Consider the following 19,431-nt stretch of genomic DNA (forward strand, 5'->3'; position numbering starts at 1 on the left):
GATGCAAAACAGATATAGACGCTGTCAACCGACAGCTGAAAAATAGAAATAACAACAGAAAGTGCTGAAAACACTCAGCAGGTCAGGCAGCATCGAGGAGAGAGAAACAGAGTCAATGTTTCAGGTCGAACCCTTCATCAGAACTGGAAAAGGTTAGGGAAGAGAGATTTTTAAGCAGGGGCAGGGAGGAGGGGAGGAAAGAACAAAGGGAAGGTCTGTGATAGGATGGAAGGCAGGAGAGAGTGACTGACAAAAGGGATGCAAGGCAAATAGAGAGGTAATTTTTTTTTTTATTCATTGTTGGGATGTGGGCATCACTGGCTAGGCCTGCATGTAGTGCCCATCCCTAATTGCCCTTGAGAAGATGGTGGTGAGCCGCCTTCTTGAACCGCTGCAGTCCATATGGTGTAGGTACACCCACAATGCTGTTAGGAAGGGAGTTCCAGGATTTTGGCCCAGCGACAGTGAAGGAACGTGTAGGAGTTTCACAAAATCCCCTATTTCCCTGAAGATTGAAAAATATTGGTCCACATCGTGGATGAAGAATTGTGTGACCTGAATTGTCTCAACACCAGGACTTTAAGATTAAAGTGGTACCCTTTGAGTTTCGAACTGTGCAAATTGCAGAGGGGCCTGAAAATGGCGTGGACAACAATGGAATTGAGGAATTCGTGGAAATATTCACACACCTTGAGACAGTACATCTTAATAAAGTCATTCCCTGGAGTTTGGGAAATCACCAAAAGGTTTTAAAATGGCAGAGAAAGCATGGCAAAAAGACAAAGAAGCAGCTCGAGTTGTCTGTGTGAAAAAAAAGTGGGAGGATGCAGTGGCTGTGAGTCAGACCTGCCAATCAAAGGGAAGTTCCCTTCAGAAGCACTTGAAGTTGTTTATTTACTTAAGAGATTAGCCCACTTGAGAAAACTGCAGGACAATCGATTTGAAACTGCTTCTGTTTACATAGCCATTCAAAGCATTCACAGAAAATGATACATTGAAACTGTGGAACGGATTTTGATCTGCTACAGTTTAAGAACTGAATGGGTTTAAATCACCCATCAGTCTGGACAATAGGGCTGTTGCATTCCCTTTTGTTTCAGCCCAGGTAAACTCCGGATGTGGGCGGGAACATTTTGGTCCCACAGTGCAAACACACTAACCCAGTCCAACCACTTTGAGTTAGCCAATCACAGCTTTTCTCTTGTGAATTGGAACTTTTTGGGCGCGAATTTTCCAGACAGGCAAACAACAGGGGGCTCAGCAGATATATAAGATAGCTCCTGAGAAGCTATCGCTCTGATTACTTCCTGGGACCACAGGTGAGCCTCTCTCTCTCTCTCTCTCTCTCTCACTTCGCTGGACCACATGTGAGCAGAGTTTCTGACTCCTCAGCAAAGCAACCTAGTAAGGAGTTAGGGGATGGTGAATTAAGGGGATGTTGCTAAGATTGTTTAAGTAACATTGGAGCCATCTAATCCCTCATTTTTAACGTCTGCATTCCCACATTTAAGCAATTTTACTGTAATTACTGTGTTCGTGTGGCATAGTTTGATATTTTGATTATAGTTTCTTTTAGTTAATAAAACTTGATTTTTTTCTCTCATCCAAACTACGTGTCCATTTTAATATCATTAAATATAAGTCCTGCAGTCAGAACTGGAAGGTGGGGTAGCGATTCGAAACCGCTGTTTTAAAATTGGTTTATTGGAATTGGTCAGAGTGCAGGCAAAGGCTGCAAGACCAGGAGAATTACCTTAAACCAGTTAAAAGAAGCCCCCCTTATAAAATGGTGACCACGGCAGGACTGCAGGCCGTTTTTGATTTGATGAGTGGTTTGGATCTGGAGAAAGCACCAGCTCTTGTTTCTCTCATTTTCAGTATGTGGGTAGCCCTGCGAATTTTAGCAGCAGTGTGTAGACAGACCTATCGGGGTATAGGTGGCTGGTTTAGGAAGGATGAGATGAGGGAGCAGGAGGAGATTAAAGAGGCCAAGAATCTGGAGTCCCAGTTTGAAAAATGCCAGGCATTTATAGAGTGCCTGGTGCAGGAAGTCACTGAGACCAGGGAAAGTGAGATGAGACTGCGGGAAGAGAATGCCCGCCTCATCTCAGAAGTAAAAGAGCAGGAGGAAAGGTTTAGGGAAGTAAAGGCAGCCTATAAGCTGGCCTGCGCCCAAAGGTTTAGTGAAGCAGATCATGGCCCCTGTAGGGCTGAGATAGAAAGCCTTAACGTGGCTTTAAAAGCAAGGGGGATGATTTGCATGATCAGCCCGAAGGCAGGTCAGCCGGATTTTACTGGCAGCCCAAGTGAAACCATCCCACAGGCAACACCCAGGGAAAGGCTGGCTAGGGAATTAGAGATCCCAAGACAGCAGCCCACAGCTCCGGGTTTTGAGGAGCTCTGGCAGCAAGGAGGGGTGGACAATGGGGTGGTAGGAGAACACCAGCAGGTCCCGCTAGGCAGGAGGGACCAGGACCAGTGTACCCCCTCCGACAATGGGAGTACGGTCCGCCCGTGAAAAATAATGACCCTGGGGTTGTTCAGAATACCTATCTGGTCCCCTATGAAACCCCACAGCTCAGAGGCATGGTGAACCACATTCCCATGCTCTCTGAAAAGGGAGACCCCTCAATGCACTTCCAACAAGTAGACCAGGCAGCCGGTGTTAACGGCTGCGATGATGAAGAGAAAGCCAGAATGTTGCTTTTCTCTGTGGATAGCAAGCTCTATCAGACCCTTTCGGATGAGGCCAAGAGAGGAGAGAAGGGTTTTGAGGACCTGAAGGAGGAAATACTGGAAGCCATGCGTGCGAACGACAGCAATCCATTCGATCGTGTAGGGAGAACCCTGCAACAGGAAGGGGAGACTCCACAGGCATTTGCAGACAGGCTGTGGCCAGTCTACAACCATGCGTGTACAGGGGGACAAGATAGGGCACAGCTGAACCAGCAGCAGCGGACCCAATGGCTTTGTTGCCTGGTGTACAATTGCCTGATCCAGATAAGAGCAAAGGCCGACGCTTGGTTTGAAACCCGAGACCCCCTAGTAACTGAAGAGACTGTAATCCGGCAGCTCACGCTGACATTTAGGAACAGGAGGAATAGTGAGAGCCCCCAGCAAAAGGGTAAAGTCCACGATGTTAAACCTGGGGCTCAGTATAAGAAAGAGTGGCACCAGGAGGGGAACAGTCCCTCCCAGGCTAGGTTAAATTGCTATGGGTGTGGGAAACATGGTCACTGGAGAAAAGACTGTAAAAAATTGTACAAGTCAAGTGCAAGTCCACAGACTGTAAAGACAGGCACTGTGGCATGTTCCCAGGGAAAAGTTGTCCAACCCACAAATTGGGACACTTCCCCGCCCCAGTGGGACCCTAGTTTTGGCAAAAGTTCGAATTTGAGCAAGTTAGGTGGCTTAGGAACAGAGAAACAGCAGCCTGGGATCAGAAATCTGCAGGCTGCTGCCACTCCATTCACTGAAACTGCTCACGCAGGTGCGGTTCCCCAGCCCGTACCCCGAGAGGCCCTTACTCAGTTTTCCTGCGCAGGGAGGGTCTTGCCAACAGGAGGTTCGCGCAGGTGCAGCCGCGCGCCCGAGAGGAGAGGTTGCTCAACACCGGGTTTGCGCAGGTGCAGACGTGAACCCGGAACCCCCAGCGACTCCTTTCCTCTGCGAGGCTGAGCGCGCAGGTGCAGTCGGCCGTTTAAAGATCACCGCTTCCCAGAATAGACGCACAGGCGCAGAAGCCTGCTTGGATGACTCAGCGGTTCTTCCAACCTTTTTTAAAGAGACCGAACGCGCAGGCGCGGTTGCCTGCGCTGGTGTAGCAGTTCCCCAGCCCTGTAAAGTGCTTGTTCACGCAGGCGCAGTTGCCGGCGGGACCACAGCGGCTCTTCCTCAGCTTTTTCACACAGGCGCACCTGCTTGTTTAAAGACAGAGATTTCACAGCCTTTGCCCCGGGACTCAGGGGAGGAGATTCACGCAGATGCAGTCGCCTGTTTAAAGGGACCAGCTTCCCAGCCCGCTTCCAGAGTGGTCCCCTCCATGATGTAGGACCCTGGGTGTGGTGTATGTAACCTGTACCACCTTAAGAGACTACCTTAAGAGATGGACTACTTTCTCTTGGCTACTGTATATTGTAGTACCGGTGGTGACCACACCGGTATATAAACTCTGTGTAGTAATTTGCTAAGCAGTTCAGCCCTGACCTTCGATTAGTAAAGACCTGTTTAAGTTATTCTTGTTGTCTGTGTCCAGTGATTTAGAATAAGCATATCTGGGACACTCAGACTCAACAGTGGCGACGAGTCCGATCTTACCCTGCGGCAGTTTTGCATTCAAGGCAGCTTCGTCCTCAGACCGGGCATCGAGAAGAGGCATCCGCCCTCATCAGCCTGTTGAGCACCGCATCGCACGGGAGGCATCGAGAACCCGGGTTGAAATTACTGACCACGAAGTCCTCCATCAGCGACAGGCAGTGATCATCCTTCTACCACGGTGGTGGGTAAGCCGATTTAGCGACACGGGCAGAAAGTCGGCCGCGTTGTCAGTGGAGAAGGGGAGGGAAACCGGAGGAAAAAGGGCGGAGAACTCGACCTCAGCCGGTGAAAAGGGCCGGGCTGCAATCGGGGCCGAGAGGCGCAGCGACAAGGGCAGCGTTAATGCCACGAGAACTGCGGAGAACTCAACCGCAGCCGGTGTAAAGGGCCGGGCTGCAATCGGGGCTGAGAGGCGCAGCAACAAGGGAAGCGTTAATCCCACGAGAACCATGGGGGAACAAAAGCAGCGTCGGGGAAATTAAGAACAGCAGGGAGGCGAGAACGGCAACAGCACGGTAATCGCCATTGTAGCCAGCGGGGGAAGAAGACCAGCGCGGGAAGCCGCCATTGTAGTCGGCGGGGGAAGAAGACAAGCGCGGGAAAAGCAGCCAAGCGTGGGAAGCCGCCATTTTAGTAGGCGGGGGAAGAAGACAAGCGCGGGAAGCCGCCATTTTGGGAAAATAAAATATTTAAAGAAACTCTCAAGGATGCCTAAACACGGTAACATCACTGCTTTTGATAGCGATGTTGAAGATTGGGCCACGTATGTAGAATGCATTGGAGTTTATTGTACAGCAAATGAGGTACCAGATGATAAGAAAGCAATAACCTTATTAAACTCAATGGGTGCGAAGACGTACGGGTTATTGAGGCACCTTGTAACACCAGATAAACCGGTGGATCAGACTTTCGCGAATATTGTTACTATCCTGCAAGAACATTTAAACCCCACGCCTCTGCTGATAGCGGAACGATTTAAATTTTACAGAAGAACGCAGCTGAAAGAGGAAAGCAACGCTGAATTCTTAATTGAACTGCGCAAGCTATCAAAGTACTATCAGTTTGGTACAGGACTAACAGATGCTCTGAGAGATAAATTTGTGTGTGGATTATTAAAAGAAGGAACACAAAAGCGACTGCTAAAGGAAAAGGACCTTACGCTTGATAAAGCTGTCACCATTGCAGCATCGCACGAGGCCGCAGCAAGAGGCACCGCGGAAATGCAGCTAAGGTCATCGGAACTCAGCACCAATCAAATGGCATTGGGTACAGTAAAGTGTTATCGTTGCGGAAGGACAACGCATGATCAGAACCAGTGCTGGTTCAAAAATCAGGAATGCAGAAAATGTGGCAAGCTCAGTCACATAGCTAAAGTATGCCGGTGAGGAAAGAAGACCAGCAACAAAAAGTCACCGCAGGAAAAGTGCAAAAAGGTACACAAGGTGACCGAGAACAGTTCGGATGAACAGAAGACGGATTCAGACTCCAGCAGTAAGGAACTGGGTTGTCTAAGAATACATAATGTGGGTAACACAGCAGTCCACCAAACTATCTGGGTCACACTTCCGATAGCAGGAGTCCAAGTGAAGATGGAATTGGACACTGGATCGGCATTGACGGTCATGAATAAGCAAGATTACAAAAGGTTATTTCCACACATTCCCCTAAGGGATACGGAGATTGTATTGAAAACATACACGGGGCAAAGAGTATACCCCATTGGAAAGATAAAGGTAAAGGTGGTCCACAAGGGTAAAGAAAGCCGAGGAATGGACTTATATGTGTTACCTGAGGGAGGTCCACCACTACTGGGACGGGAATGGATCAGGAGAATAAATATGGACTGGCATTCCTTAAAAGCACTAATTGTAGATTCCGGTAAAAAGGACGATGTCAAACCTAAACGACTGTCCAGAATATTGGACGATGCTAAAGAGGTGCCCCAGCAAGGACTGGGAACACTGAAAGGAATTATGGCAAACATCAAGGTTGAAGAACATGCAAACCCGAAATTTTTCAAAGCTAGACCGGTACCTTATGCGATACGACCTGCTGTGGAAGCTGAGCTGGAAGGACTAGAACGTTCCAGAGTACTGTCAAAGGTGGACTGGAGTGAATGGGCCACGCCCATTGTTCCCGTCATGAAGCGTTCATCGAGTAACAAGCCGGGGGAACCGGGGAAGGTTCGCATCCGTGGCGATTTCAAGATCACTGTTAATCCGGTGCTTCACACGGTGCAATATCCGCTTCCACGGATTGAGGATATCTTCGCTTCGTTGTCTGGCGGGAAACACTTCACAAAGATAGACCTGGCGCAGGCGTACTTACAGATGGAAGTTGATGAAGCGTCACGCCAGTATCTCACGATCAACACGCATAAGGGCTTATATCGGTATAATAGACTGGTTTTTGGAGTGGCATCAGCTCCAGCGATTTGGCAAAGGGCCATGGAGCAGGTATTACAGGGAATTCCAGGCACACAATGCTACCTGGATGACATTCTGATTACAGGAGATGATGATGAGGAACACCTTGCAAATTTGGAACAGGTGCTCACCAGATTGAAAGAATATGGACTTCGAGTTAATCACCAGAAATGTGAGTTCTTTCAGAAGCAAATCTCGTACTGTGGTCAAGTCATTGACCAGGAGGGGCTTCACAAGTCACCTGACAAGATCGAAGCTGTTGTGAAGGCTCCCACTCCGGAAAATGTATCCCAGTTGAGGTCGTTCCTAGGGTTGATTAACTATTACCATAAGCTTCTGCCAAATTTATCCACGGTGCTACACCCGCTGAACGCTCTTTTGCAGAAGGGAGTGCCATGGAAATGGAGCGAGGACTGTAAGCGGGCCCTTCACAAAAGCAAGGCATTGATCACCTCTAAGGAAGTGTTGGCTCACTTTAACCCAAAGCTGCCTATTCGTTTAGCTTGTGATGCTTCTCCATATGGTATTGGGGCAGTGCTCTCACATAAGTTGCCAAATGGCTTGGAAAGACCAGTCGCATTCGCATCCAGATCATTGACCTCCGCTGAGCGCAACTATGCTCAGATAGATAGGGAGGCTATCAGCCTTGTGTGGGGAGTAAAAAAATTTAATCATTACCTGCAAGGACAAAAGTTTACGCTGCTGACAGACCACCAGCCGTTGGTTTCCATTTTTAACCCTAAGAAGGGTGTTTCGGTGATGACAGCGCAGAGCCTCCAGAGATGGTCCCTTTTCCTAGGGGCACATCAATATCAGATCGAATTCAAAGGTACAAAGCAACATGGAAATGCTGATGGGCTGTCGTGCCTGCCACTACCTACAGCGGAAGAGGCACTGACAGTTGACCCTGTTGAGTTATTTCACTCGACCATCATCGAATGTTTACCAGTCACCAATGCAAGTATTGAGAGAGAAACCAGGAACGACCCGACACTGTCTCGGGTCTACGAATTGACAGTGAAGGGATGGCCAGCTCATGGTGAACCACTGTTACCGGCATTCTCAGCCAGACGAGAACAGCTGTCCGTCTGTCAAGGAACATTGATGTATGGAACAAGGGTGATTATTCCTCCTAAATTAAGGGAGAGAGTTCTAAAGGAACTGCATGAAGGTCATCTGGGAGGAGTCAAGATGAAAAGCCTTGCTAGGGCTTATGTGTGGTGGCCAGGTATCGACCAACAAATAGAGGATCTGACTAAAAGCTGCTCAGGGTGCCAAAAAGTTCAAAATGCACCTCCAATTGCACCGCTGCATCCATGGGAATGGCCTTCAACCCCATGGCAACATGTACATATTGACTTCGCAGGTCCATTCATGGACTCCATGTTTTTAATTGCGGTAGACGCACATTCTAAATGGCCAGAAGTGATTAAGATGGCGACCACTACCTCGGAAAAGACGATCGCAGTTCTAGGAACGATATTCGCAAGAAATGGATTGCCAGAACAAATATGTTCAGACAACGGACCGCAGTTCGTGTCAGAAGAATTCCAGAAATTCATGAAAAAGAATGGGGTGAAACATTATACCTCTGCCCCATATCATCCGGCTACAAATGGGTTGGCCGAGAGATTTGTACAAATGTTCAAAAAGGCGATAAAGGCCATGAGCGAAGACCAGATTCCACTACAACACAAGGTGGACAATTTCCTGATGGCATATCGAAACGCCACTCATGCAGTGACAAATCAAAGCCCTGCCATGATGTTCTATAACAGGAGGTTGCGGTCCAGGTTGGACTTGTTAAAACCAAATGTGCGGAGGGAAGTCGAAAACAAACAGTTCCAGCATATAAATAACAAGACCACTCGGAGTTTCGAAATAGGACAACCAGTGTTAGCCCGGGACTATAAGAATGAGAAATGGCAATCTGGAACAATTCGTGCCAGACAAGGACCCCTGATGTACACGGTAGATATTGGTGAAAACGTAATACGACGTCATGCTGACGAACTTGTAGAATCGAGAACAAGGGTCGAACCCATGACTACGACAGAGACACCAGTGGAAGAAGTTAGTGAACCTGAAGCATCTACCTCAGACGCCAATGTATCTGGTGATGTCCAATCCATAAGAGATCAACTAGATGAGTCACCCCAGCAACGAGAATCAGAGACCCCTGAAAGGCGTTATCCAACTCGGATCAGGAGGCCTCCTCAGAGACTGAATCTTTGAACAGTTTTGCATGAAGTTGTATATATGTTATCCATGTTATGTTTAAATTGGGATGTATACTGTTAAGCTAAAAAGGGAGGAATTGTGGTGTATGTAACCTGTACCACCTTAAGAGACTACCTTAAGAGATGGACTACTTTCTCTTGGCTACTGTATATTGTAGTACCGGTGGTGACCACACCGGTATATAAACTCTGTGTAGTAATTTGCTAAGCAGTTCAGCCCTGACCTTCGATTAGTAAAGACCTGTTTAAGTTATTCTTGTTGTCTGTGTCCAGTGATTTAGAATAAGCATATCTGGGACACTCAGACTCAACACTGGGGAGGCAGGGATAGCAATCCCTCTTACAGGGGACACAGGGGGGGAGCAGGCACCAGGTTGTGGACCTGGAGAGGAGGATTTGCAGCCACCAGCAGCGGGTGGCGAGGGAAAACCTGCCCCCAGCACAGGAGTGGGCAGGGAAAAGGAGGCAAACCCGGAGTACCGGAAGGCTGCCTGGTATCTTATACAGTGCAGGCTGTTGGCACCAGGGGGAGAAGGCTCCCAGCCAGCTAGGGCTGCGACCCTGGCTCAGGGTCCGCCAGCCAAAGTTTCCCTCACAGAGACGCCCCTCAGAAGGTCTCAGCGGGTCCACAAGCCCGAGACAAGATGGTCACCCTCTTTATAGTGGAGTAAGGTGGACTCCCGAACCATGAAGAAGCCAAAGGGCAGGGGTCCCCACTCAACAGCCATAAGCTGCGGGGGACCAAAGACAGGAGGCAGTCCAGCTTCGCTGCAGCCAGCAGCAATCTGTGACAGTGCCAGAGATTAGCCTGGCCATCCAGAAACGGGCGGCATTTGTATTATAGCTTTGGTGTGAATATAGTGTGCTTTTAAGGTGTATTTTAAGTTTTGTTGATATAACCTGTTTTAAGTTTAAGTTTAAAGCGTTTAAGTTTACATGTGTGCCAAATGTTTGCATTTTGGTCCGAGGTCAAGGGACCCGACCATGTCTCCATCTAAGGCAGCAAGTCAGTGAGACCTGGCTGCGTGTCCTTTTAAGTTTTGCAGGAGATTGGAAAATGAAGCAGCCCTGTTCACCCAGCCCGAGCTGGGCACCGAATGAAGATATGGATATAGAATGTTGGGGATCACTTCGCCACTGGACGAATCCAGAAGGAAACCCCATAGCGGCCTTCGGGAGTAACCGGGCAGGGTCCAGAGGAACTTGCCTACTCATCCTACGTGGAAGGGATGGCCCCAACTGAGTGGGGCACAGCCCCCAACCCAGCACTATCCTGACAGAAGTTCACTTGCGGGAGACCTCGCTGTTGAGGAGTCATGATGGGGAAGCGCGGGCGCCTTGTCTGATAGGGACGCGTTCCCCGGGGGTGGGTGGTGGTGGCCCGGGAAAGATTGCATAGAGGAGGGGGAGACCCAAGAGTCGCGTGGGTGCAGTCGGGGGAGGGAGGAACTCACCCAGGGGCCCACGGGCAAAGAGGGTAAATGTGGCTCGGAAGGATGAGTGGGTGGCCGGATCTGGGATCCAAGTTTGTGTGGGGCCAGGGAGAGCCGCCACACAGGCACCCATCATTTTCTGCAGCCAGTTGAGGGAAGACGGGAGGGGGAGGGACTGGGAGTCATGATCCCATACTCCCCGGTCTCGGTCTGTGCCAAGGTATTTTAAACATGAGGGGTACCCCGCCTCCACAAAAGGACAAGGGAACGGCTCGGGGCTGGCGGAGCATGCTGGTCAGTAATTCCATTCTGCCTGTTTTAAAGTTTAAGGCAATCATAGCGGGGTGGAAGGTACATTTACTGCCCAGGTGGGAGGAGTAATACCCACTCGAACTTCGCGACCCATCATTGGCACGTGATGGTCGGGGTTTATTTAAGCATGTTGTTTCAAATGTTTAATGATTTTTTTGTATTTTGTGTTACAGCCCTGATGGGCCTTCAATAACCACAAAACTAGAAGTTATAGACTTAAACAAGTTGGCTTTTAATCACTAAGATCAGAGCTAACATCTCAACACGCCAACTGGTTCACAGGAATGAGTCATACAGATCCTGGGATCTTTATGTAAGAGAAGTCAGGGGCGGAGCCAAGAGCCAAGACCTGGAACCTCCCAGGTTAGTCGGGAAAGAGGAAGTGAAACTATACACAGTGGGGGAGGGTAATATACATGAGTGCAAAACGAATACAGGTTCAAGACAAACAGATTTCATTACATTCACCCCTTCTATAGATTTAGTCCATCGGGGTGATGTTTCTTAAAAGTTGGTATAATTGAGTCTGTCAGGAGGTTTTGCAGTTCTCAGTAATCGGCGCAAAGCCGGTTGGGGTGCCTCTAGGGGAGTGGATTCTGGTTCCTCCACTGTCCGGGCCTCCGCAGTGTCTTCCAGGTTATCTGCAGTGTCCTCCAGTTTAAAGTTGGGTATTGATACCTCTGGGCGTCCTGTCTCTTTGTAGTGTAGGTCTTCATCGGGTAGTCTCCCATCGTTCTCTCTGCTCCCCGAGGGAGTGAGGTCTTTTATGGAAACAGTGTCCTCTCACCCGTCAGATTATTCGATATAGGTGTACTGAGGGTTTGCATGGAGGAGCTGTACATTTTCCACAAGGGGGTCCGTTTTATGGCCTCTCACGTGCTTCCGCAATAGTACTGTCCCCGGAGACGTCAGCCACGCGAGTAGAGATATGCCCGAGGTGGATTTCCGGGGGAAAATGAGCATCTTTTCGTGAGGGGTAGCGTTAGTGGCAGTACATAAAAGAGAACTTATGGAGTGGAGCACGTCTGGGAGGACTTCCGGCCAGCGGGAGGTCGGAAGGCCTTTTGACTTTAAGGCTAACGTGACAGCCTTCCAAACAGTAGCATTCTCCCTTTCCACTTGCCCATTACCATGGGGGTTGTAGCTAGTGGTTCTGCTAGTGGCTATTCCCTTCGAGAGCAAGAACTGGCGCAGCTCGTCACTCATGAATGACGTTCCCCTATCGCTGTGTATGTAGTTCGGCATGCCAAACATGCAGAATAGATTACAGAGACACTTGATGACTGTGGCACTGGTCATGTCTGGGCAGGGAATGGCGAAGGGGAAGCGGGAATATTCATCGATGATATTGAGGAAGTATACGTTACGGTCGGCAGAGGGAAGGGGTCCGTTGAAGTCCAGACTTAGGCGCTCGAATGGCCGTGTGGCTTTGATAAGGTGTGCACGGTCAGGCCTGTAGAAACGAGGCTTGCATTCCGCACAGATGCGGCAGGCTCTGGTCATTGCCCTGACCTCCTCGATGGAGTGGGGCAGATTGCGGGACTTTATAAAATGGTATAGTCGGGTGACCCCTGGGTGACAGAGGTCGTTGTGGAGACCCTGTAATTTGTCCGTATGAATGCTGGCACACATTCCCCGCGATAGGGCGTCTGGGGGTTCATTAAGGGCTCCCGGCCTGTACATAATATCATAGTCGAACGTGGATAGTTCGATCCTCCACCTGAGTATTTTGTCATTCTTGATTTTCCCCCTTTGTTTGTTATTAAACATGAAAGCCACCGACCGCTGGTCGGTGAGCAGGGTGAAACGTTTGCCGGCTAGTTAGTGTCTCCAGTGCCGCACTGCCTCCACTATAGCCTGTGCCTCCTTCTCGACAGAAGAGTGCCTGATTTCAGATCCCTGAAGGGTTCGGGAGAAGAAGGCCACAGGTCTCCCAGCCTGATTGAGGGTCGCAGCTAAGTCAAAGTCTGAAGCATCGCTTTCGACTTGAAAGGGAATGCATTCGTCCACTGCACACACTGCAGCCCTTTCAATGTCCTGTTTAATACTGGTGAAAGCCTCCCGAGGTTCAGCTGATAGTGGGAAGGACGTCGATTTAATGAGGGGTCGGGCCTTATCAGAGTAATTGGGCACCCATTGGGCATAATACGAAAAAAATCCCAGGCACCTTTTTAAAGCTTTGGGATTGTGTGGCAGGGGCAGTTCCTTTAGGGGGCGTAATCGGTCAGGGTCCGGTCCAATTACCCCATCTTCCACCACACAGCCGAGCATACAGAGACGGGTTGTGTTGAAGACACATTTGTCTTTGTTGTAGGTTAGATTCAGCTTTAGGGCAGTTTTTAAAAATCTCGCAAGATTTAGATCGTGGTCTTGCTGGTTGTGCCCGCAGATAGTGACATTGTCCAGATAGGGGTAGGTAGCTTGTAGTTTATTCTCGTCAACCATGCGGTCCATCTCACGTTGGAAGACCGAGACCCCATTTGTTACCCCGAAGGGCACTCTGAGAAAATGGTAGAGGCGCCCGTTCGCCTCGAAGGCGGTGTATGGGCGGTCCTCCATTCTAATGGGGAGCTGGTGATACGCGGATTTGAGGTCGATAGTCGAGAAGACTTGGTATTGCGCCATCTGGTTGACCATTTCTGATATGCGGGGTAAAGGGTAGGCGTCCAGCTGGGTATAAATATTAACAGTCTGGCTGTAGTCAATTACCATCCATTTCTTTTCGCTTTTTTTAACTATGACTACTTGGGCACGCCACGGGCTGGTACTGCATTCAATAATGCCTTCCCGCAGGAGTCTGTCCACTTCCGCCTTGATAAAGTTTCTGTCTTCCAGACTGTACCGTCTACTTTTGGTCGCTATGGGCCTACAGTTCGGAGCGAGATTAGCGAATAAAGAGGGCGGGCTGATAGGCCACAGACTGTGAGTGGCGGCTGGGACCCGCCATATGCTAGCGTGACACTTTCGTGATGGCACTGGAAGTCCAGGCCCAAGATTACATTAACACAGAGTTCTGGCATCACGAGGAGTTTAAAATCCTTGTAGTCCGTGCCTTTTACAGTCAGTGTTACCACACAGTAGCCCAAAATGTCCGAAGTGTCGGGCTTAGCAGCCATAGCAATTCTGCTCCGTGTAGGGGTTACCGTTAATGAGTGCCACCGTACCAGGCTCGGGTGGATAAAACTCTCGGTACTCCCACAGTCAATTAAACATTTCGTTAAATTCCCGTTTACCTGTATGTCCATCATGGATTTTGTCAACGGGTGTGGCCTGGATTGATCCACCCTGATCGAAGCCACTGTTGGGCCCTGGGCGGCCGTTGAGTCGGGAAAAGATGGCAGATCCCAAGATGGCGGCCCGCACAGCATGCACGAGGCGGTGATGGAGTTGGAAATCGGATTCCCCCTGCAGATTTTGGTAAAATGCCCCTTTTTCTTACATTTGAAGCATGTAGCGTCCTTCGCTGGGCATCGTTGTCTGGAGTGCTTGGCCTGGCCGCAGAAGTAGCATTTCGGGCCTCGAGACATTGCCGCTGTAGTCGGACTCCTGGGTGAACTTCTGTGTCGGGACTCCGACGGCGTAGAGCTGATCTGAGACCTGGATGGGGAAGATGGCTGATTCCAAGATGGCGGCCCCCTCGGCGCGCACGAGGCGGTGAGGGCCGCATGGCCGGAAGAATAAGAGTCAGAGTTTCTCTGGGCCACGTCCAGCGATCGCGCAGTGGCCACTGCCTTTTTTAAGTCCAGGACCTCCTTCTCCAGCAGTCTCTGCCAGATATAATTCGATTTGAGGCCCGTGATGAAGGAATCGCGGACCAATTCTTCAGAGTACGCATTGGCCGTCACGGCCTTGCAGTTACAGTCCCGGACCAGGTCCTTTAGGCCCTGTAAGAAATCGTCCATTGATTCCTCTGGTCGCTGCCTGCGTGTAGCCAGCAGATGTCTGGCGTACACTTCATTTACCGGCCTCTAGTATTGGGCCTTCAGGATAGTGATGGCCTCCGTGTAAGAGGTGGCATCCCGGATGAACGAATAAATCCGATGACTTACGCGAGTAGTCAGTAGACTCAGTTTATCTACCTCGCTAGCGGATGAGGCCCCCGAGAAGAGTTCGAAGCATTTGAGCCAGTGTCCAAATTGATTTGATGCTTCAGCAGAATGTGGATCCAAGTCCAGACGCTTTGGTTTTAGGAGTCGATCCATCCTAGTATTCTTTAGTGATTAAAATTGATGGGCCTTCAATAACCACAAAACTAGAAGTTATAGACTTAAACAAGTTGGCTTTTAATCACTAAGATCAGAGCTAACATCTCAACACGCCGACTGGTTCACAGGAATGAGTCATACAGATCCTGGGATCTTTATGTAAGAGAAGTCAGGGGCGGAGCCAAGAGCCAAGACCTGGAACCTCCCAGGTTAGTCGGGAAAGAGGAAGTGAAACTATACACAGTTGGGGAGGGTAATATACATGAGTGCAAAACGAACACAGGATCAAGACAAACAGATTTCATTACAAGCCCCAAGTTGAGCAGAGGTGTAGGATCCTCTCCGTGCTTGGGATCATTTTGTGACAACTCCAAGTTGAGCAGAGGCGTAGGACCCTCTCCGTGCTTGGGATCATTTTGATTACATTGTGTAAGTAAGATTGCAACATTTTGTAAGAAGTAATAATGTAAAATGTGATTGTAAATTTGGATTACATTGTATAATTTTACAAGCGTGTAGGGGTATGAGACCCCTTATTGTAAATGGATGTATCTGTAAGATGCCTACCGTACCACGGTTTTTCTCGAATTTTAGGGGAAAAGACGGTTTGGGGGATCAGTGGCAGATAGCTGTTAGGTAAATACAGGGGATGGTTGTTTGTGAGGGAGTCTGAAAATTTTGCTCACTCCTTCGAGTTGATACTACAAGCAAGTTGGGAATATCAAAAGGGGGGAATGTAGGGGTTTTGCAAAATCCCCTATTCCCCTGAAGATTGAAAAATATTGGTCCACATCGTGGATGAAGAATTGCATGACCTGAATTGTCTCAACACCAGGATTAGCCCACTTGAGAAAACCGCAGGACAATCGATTTGAAACTGCTTCTGTTTATATAGCCATTCAAAGCATTCGCAGAGAATGATACATTGAAACTGTGGAACGGATTTTGATCTGCTACAGTTTAAGAACTGAATGGGTTTAAATCACCCATCAGTCTGGACAATAGGGCTGTTGCATTCCCTTTTGTTTCAGCCCAGGTAAACTCTGAATGTGGGCGGGAACATTTCGGCCCCACAGTGCAAACACACTAACCCAGTCCAACCACTTTGAGTTAGCCAATCACAGCTTTTCTCTTGTGAATTGGAACTTTTTGGGCGCAAATTTTCCAGACAGGCAAACAGCAGGGGGCTCAGCAGGTATATAAGATAGCTCCTGAGAAGCTATCACTCTCATTACTTCCTGGGACCACAGGTGAGCCTCTCTCTCTCTCTCTCTCTCTCTCACTTCGCTGGACCACATGTGAGCAGAGTTTCTGACTCCTCAGCAAAGCAACCTAGTAAGGAGTTAGGGGATGGTGAATTAAGGGGATATTGCTAAGATTGTTTAATTAACATTGGAGCCATCTAATCCCTCATTTTTAATGTCTGCATTCCCCCATTTAAGCAATTTTACTGTAATTACTGTGTTCATGTGGAATAGTTTGATATTTTGATTATCGTTTCTTTTATTTAATAAAACTTGATTTTTTTCTCTCATCCAAACCACGTGTCCATTTTAATATCATTAATTATAAGCCCTGCAGTCAGAACCGGAAGGTGGGGTAGCGATTTGAAACCGCTGTTTTAAAATTGGTTTATTGGAAATGGTCAGAGTGCAGGCAAAGGCTGCAAGACCAGAAGAATTACCTTAAACCAGTTAAAAGAAGCCCCCCTTACAAACGGCGATATAGATCCAAGTCAGGATGGTGTGTGGCTTGGAGGGGATCTTGTAGGTGGTGATGTTCCCATGCGCCTGCTGCCCTAGTCCTTCTAAGTGGTAGAGGTCGCGGGTTTGGAAGGTGCTGTTGAAGGAGCTTTGGCGAGTTGCTGCAGTGCATCTTGTAGATGGTACACACTGCAGCCACAGTGCACCGGTGGTGGAGGGAGTGAATGTTGAAGGTGGTGGATGGAGTGCCAATCAAGCGGGCTGCTTTATCCTGAATGGTGTCGAGCTTCTTGAGTGTTGTTGGAGCTGCACTCATCCAGGCAAGTGGAGAGTATTCCATCACACTCCTGACTTGTGCCTTGTAGATGGTGGAAAGGCTTTGAGGAGTCAGGAGGTGAGACAAGTTAAGAAGCAAAAGATGGCTCTAGATGATGTGTGAATGATGATCGCAGCAACATTAACAGCAACCATGTGAGGAAACAAGAGAAAAAAATATATTAAGAAATACAGGGGCCAATTTTTAGCCTGAAATTGTTGAACTCGATGTTAAGTCCAGAAGGCTGTATAGCGCCTAATCGAAAGATGAGGTGCTGTTCCTCAAGCTAACGTTGAGCTTCGTTGGAACAATGTAAGAGGCCGAGGACAGAGAGATCAGAGTGGGAGTGGAGCGGAGAATTAAAGTGACAGGCAACCAGAAGCTCGGGGTCATGCTTGCGGATTGAACAGCGGTGTTCCACAAAGCGGTCACCCAATCTGCGTTTGGTCTCCCCAATGTAGAGGACACCACATCGTGAACAATGAATACAGCATACTAAATTGCAAGAAGTACAATAATTCGCTGTTTCACCTGGATGGAGTGTTTGGGGCCCTGGACTGTGGGATGGGAGGAGGAAATATGGCAGGTGTTGCATCTCCTGCGCTTACATGGGAAGGTGCTGTGGGAAGGGGCGGGGGTGTTGGGAGTGATAGAGGAATGGACCAGGGTGTCATGGAGGGAGCGGTCCCTTCAGAATGCTGAAGCGGGGGGAGGAGAAGATGTGTTTGGTGGCGGGATCACGCTCGAGGTGGCGGAAATAGCGGAGGATGATCCACTGAATGTGGAGGCTGGTGGGGTGAAAGGTGAGGATAAGGGGGACCCTATCGTAGTTCTGGGAGGGAGAGGAAGGGGTGAGAGCAGAAGTGCGGGAAATGGAACAGACACGGTCGAGGGCCATGTCAACCACAGTAGAGGAGAATCCTCCGTTGAGGAAAAAGGAAGACATACCGGAAGCACTATTATGTAAGTTGGCATCATCAGAACAGATACGGCGGAGACGGAGAAACTGGGAGAATGGAATAGAGTCCTTACAGGAAGCGGGGTGGGAGGAAGTGTAGTCTAGGTAGCTGTGGGAGTCAGTGGGCTTATAGTGAATGTTTGTCAGTAGCCTATCCCCAGAAATGGAGACAGTGAAGTCAAGGAAGGGAAGGGAAGAGTCAGAGATGGACCATGTGAAGGTGAGTTAAGGGTGGAATTTGGATGCAAAGTGAATGACATTATCTAGTTCAGGGCGAGAGCAGGAAACAGCACCAACACAGTCATCAATGTACTGGAAAAAAGAGGTGAGAGAGGGGACCTGAGTAGGATTGGAACAAAGAATGTTCCACATAGCCCATGAAAAGGCAAGCATAGCTAGGCCCTATGCGGGTTCCCATAGCAACACCATTAATTTGGAGAAAGCGAGTGGAGTCAAAGGGGAAGTTGTTCAATGGGAGAACAAGTTCAGCCAGGCGGAGGAGGGTGGTGGTGGATGGGGACTGGTTGGGCCTCTGTTCAAGGAAGAAGTAAGGGATGGAGGTGTAGAGGGATTGGCCATCCATAGTGAAAAGAAGACGGTTGGGGCCAGGAAACTGGAAACTGTTAAAGTGACGGAGGGCGTCAGAAGAGTCGCAAATGTAGGTGGGAAAGGACTGGACAAGGGGAGAAAAAATAGAGTTGAGATAGGAAGAAATCATTTCAGTGGGGCAAGAACAGGCTGAAACAATGGATCTACCAGGGCAATCCTGTTTGTGGGTCTTGGAAGGAGGTAGAAGCGGGCTGTGCAGCGTTGAGGGACTATGAGGTTGGCGGCCATGGAGGGAAGATCTCCAGAGGAGATGAGATCTGTGACAATCTTGGAAACAATGACTTGATGTTCGGTAGCAGGGTCATGGTCCAGGGGGAGGTAGGAGGGGGTGTCAGAGAGTTGGCGTTCAGCCTCCGCACGGTAGAGATCGGTTCACCAAACAACAACACCACCACCCTTGTCAGCAGGTTTAATGACAATGTTATGGTTGGATTGGAGAGTACGGAATGCTGCAAGTTCAGAGGGAGGTAGGTTGGAATGAGTGAGGGGAGCAGAGAACTGGAGTCAACCGATGTCACGCCGGCAGTGAAAAACATATACAGACACTGTCAACCAACTGGTAAATAACAGGTACAAGACACTGCCAATCAACAGTTGAAAAACAGTGCAAAGCAATAGGTACAAACAGGTACAAACACTGTCAATGAAGAGATGGAAAACAGATACGAACATTGCCAATTAGCATGTGGTCATCAGGTGCGAACACTGTCAATCAAAAATCAGGAATCAACAAATAGCCACAAATAAAACTTCTGGAAAAGCGAAACCAATGAAATGACACAAAGGGGTCCATTCTGTTTCTTCAGCAAGCCAACCATACACAAGTTACAAACACAATCTGTAACAATGATTAAAAGCTTAAATAATTTGCAAGAGATATTTCAAGTTACATAGTTCAACATCTTTTGGAAA

Source organism: Somniosus microcephalus, chromosome 1 (genome assembly GCF_052327205.1).
Source record: "Somniosus microcephalus isolate GS21.2 chromosome 1, FLI_Smic_1.0, whole genome shotgun sequence".
Classification (NCBI taxonomy): domain Eukaryota; kingdom Metazoa; phylum Chordata; class Chondrichthyes; order Squaliformes; family Somniosidae; genus Somniosus; species Somniosus microcephalus.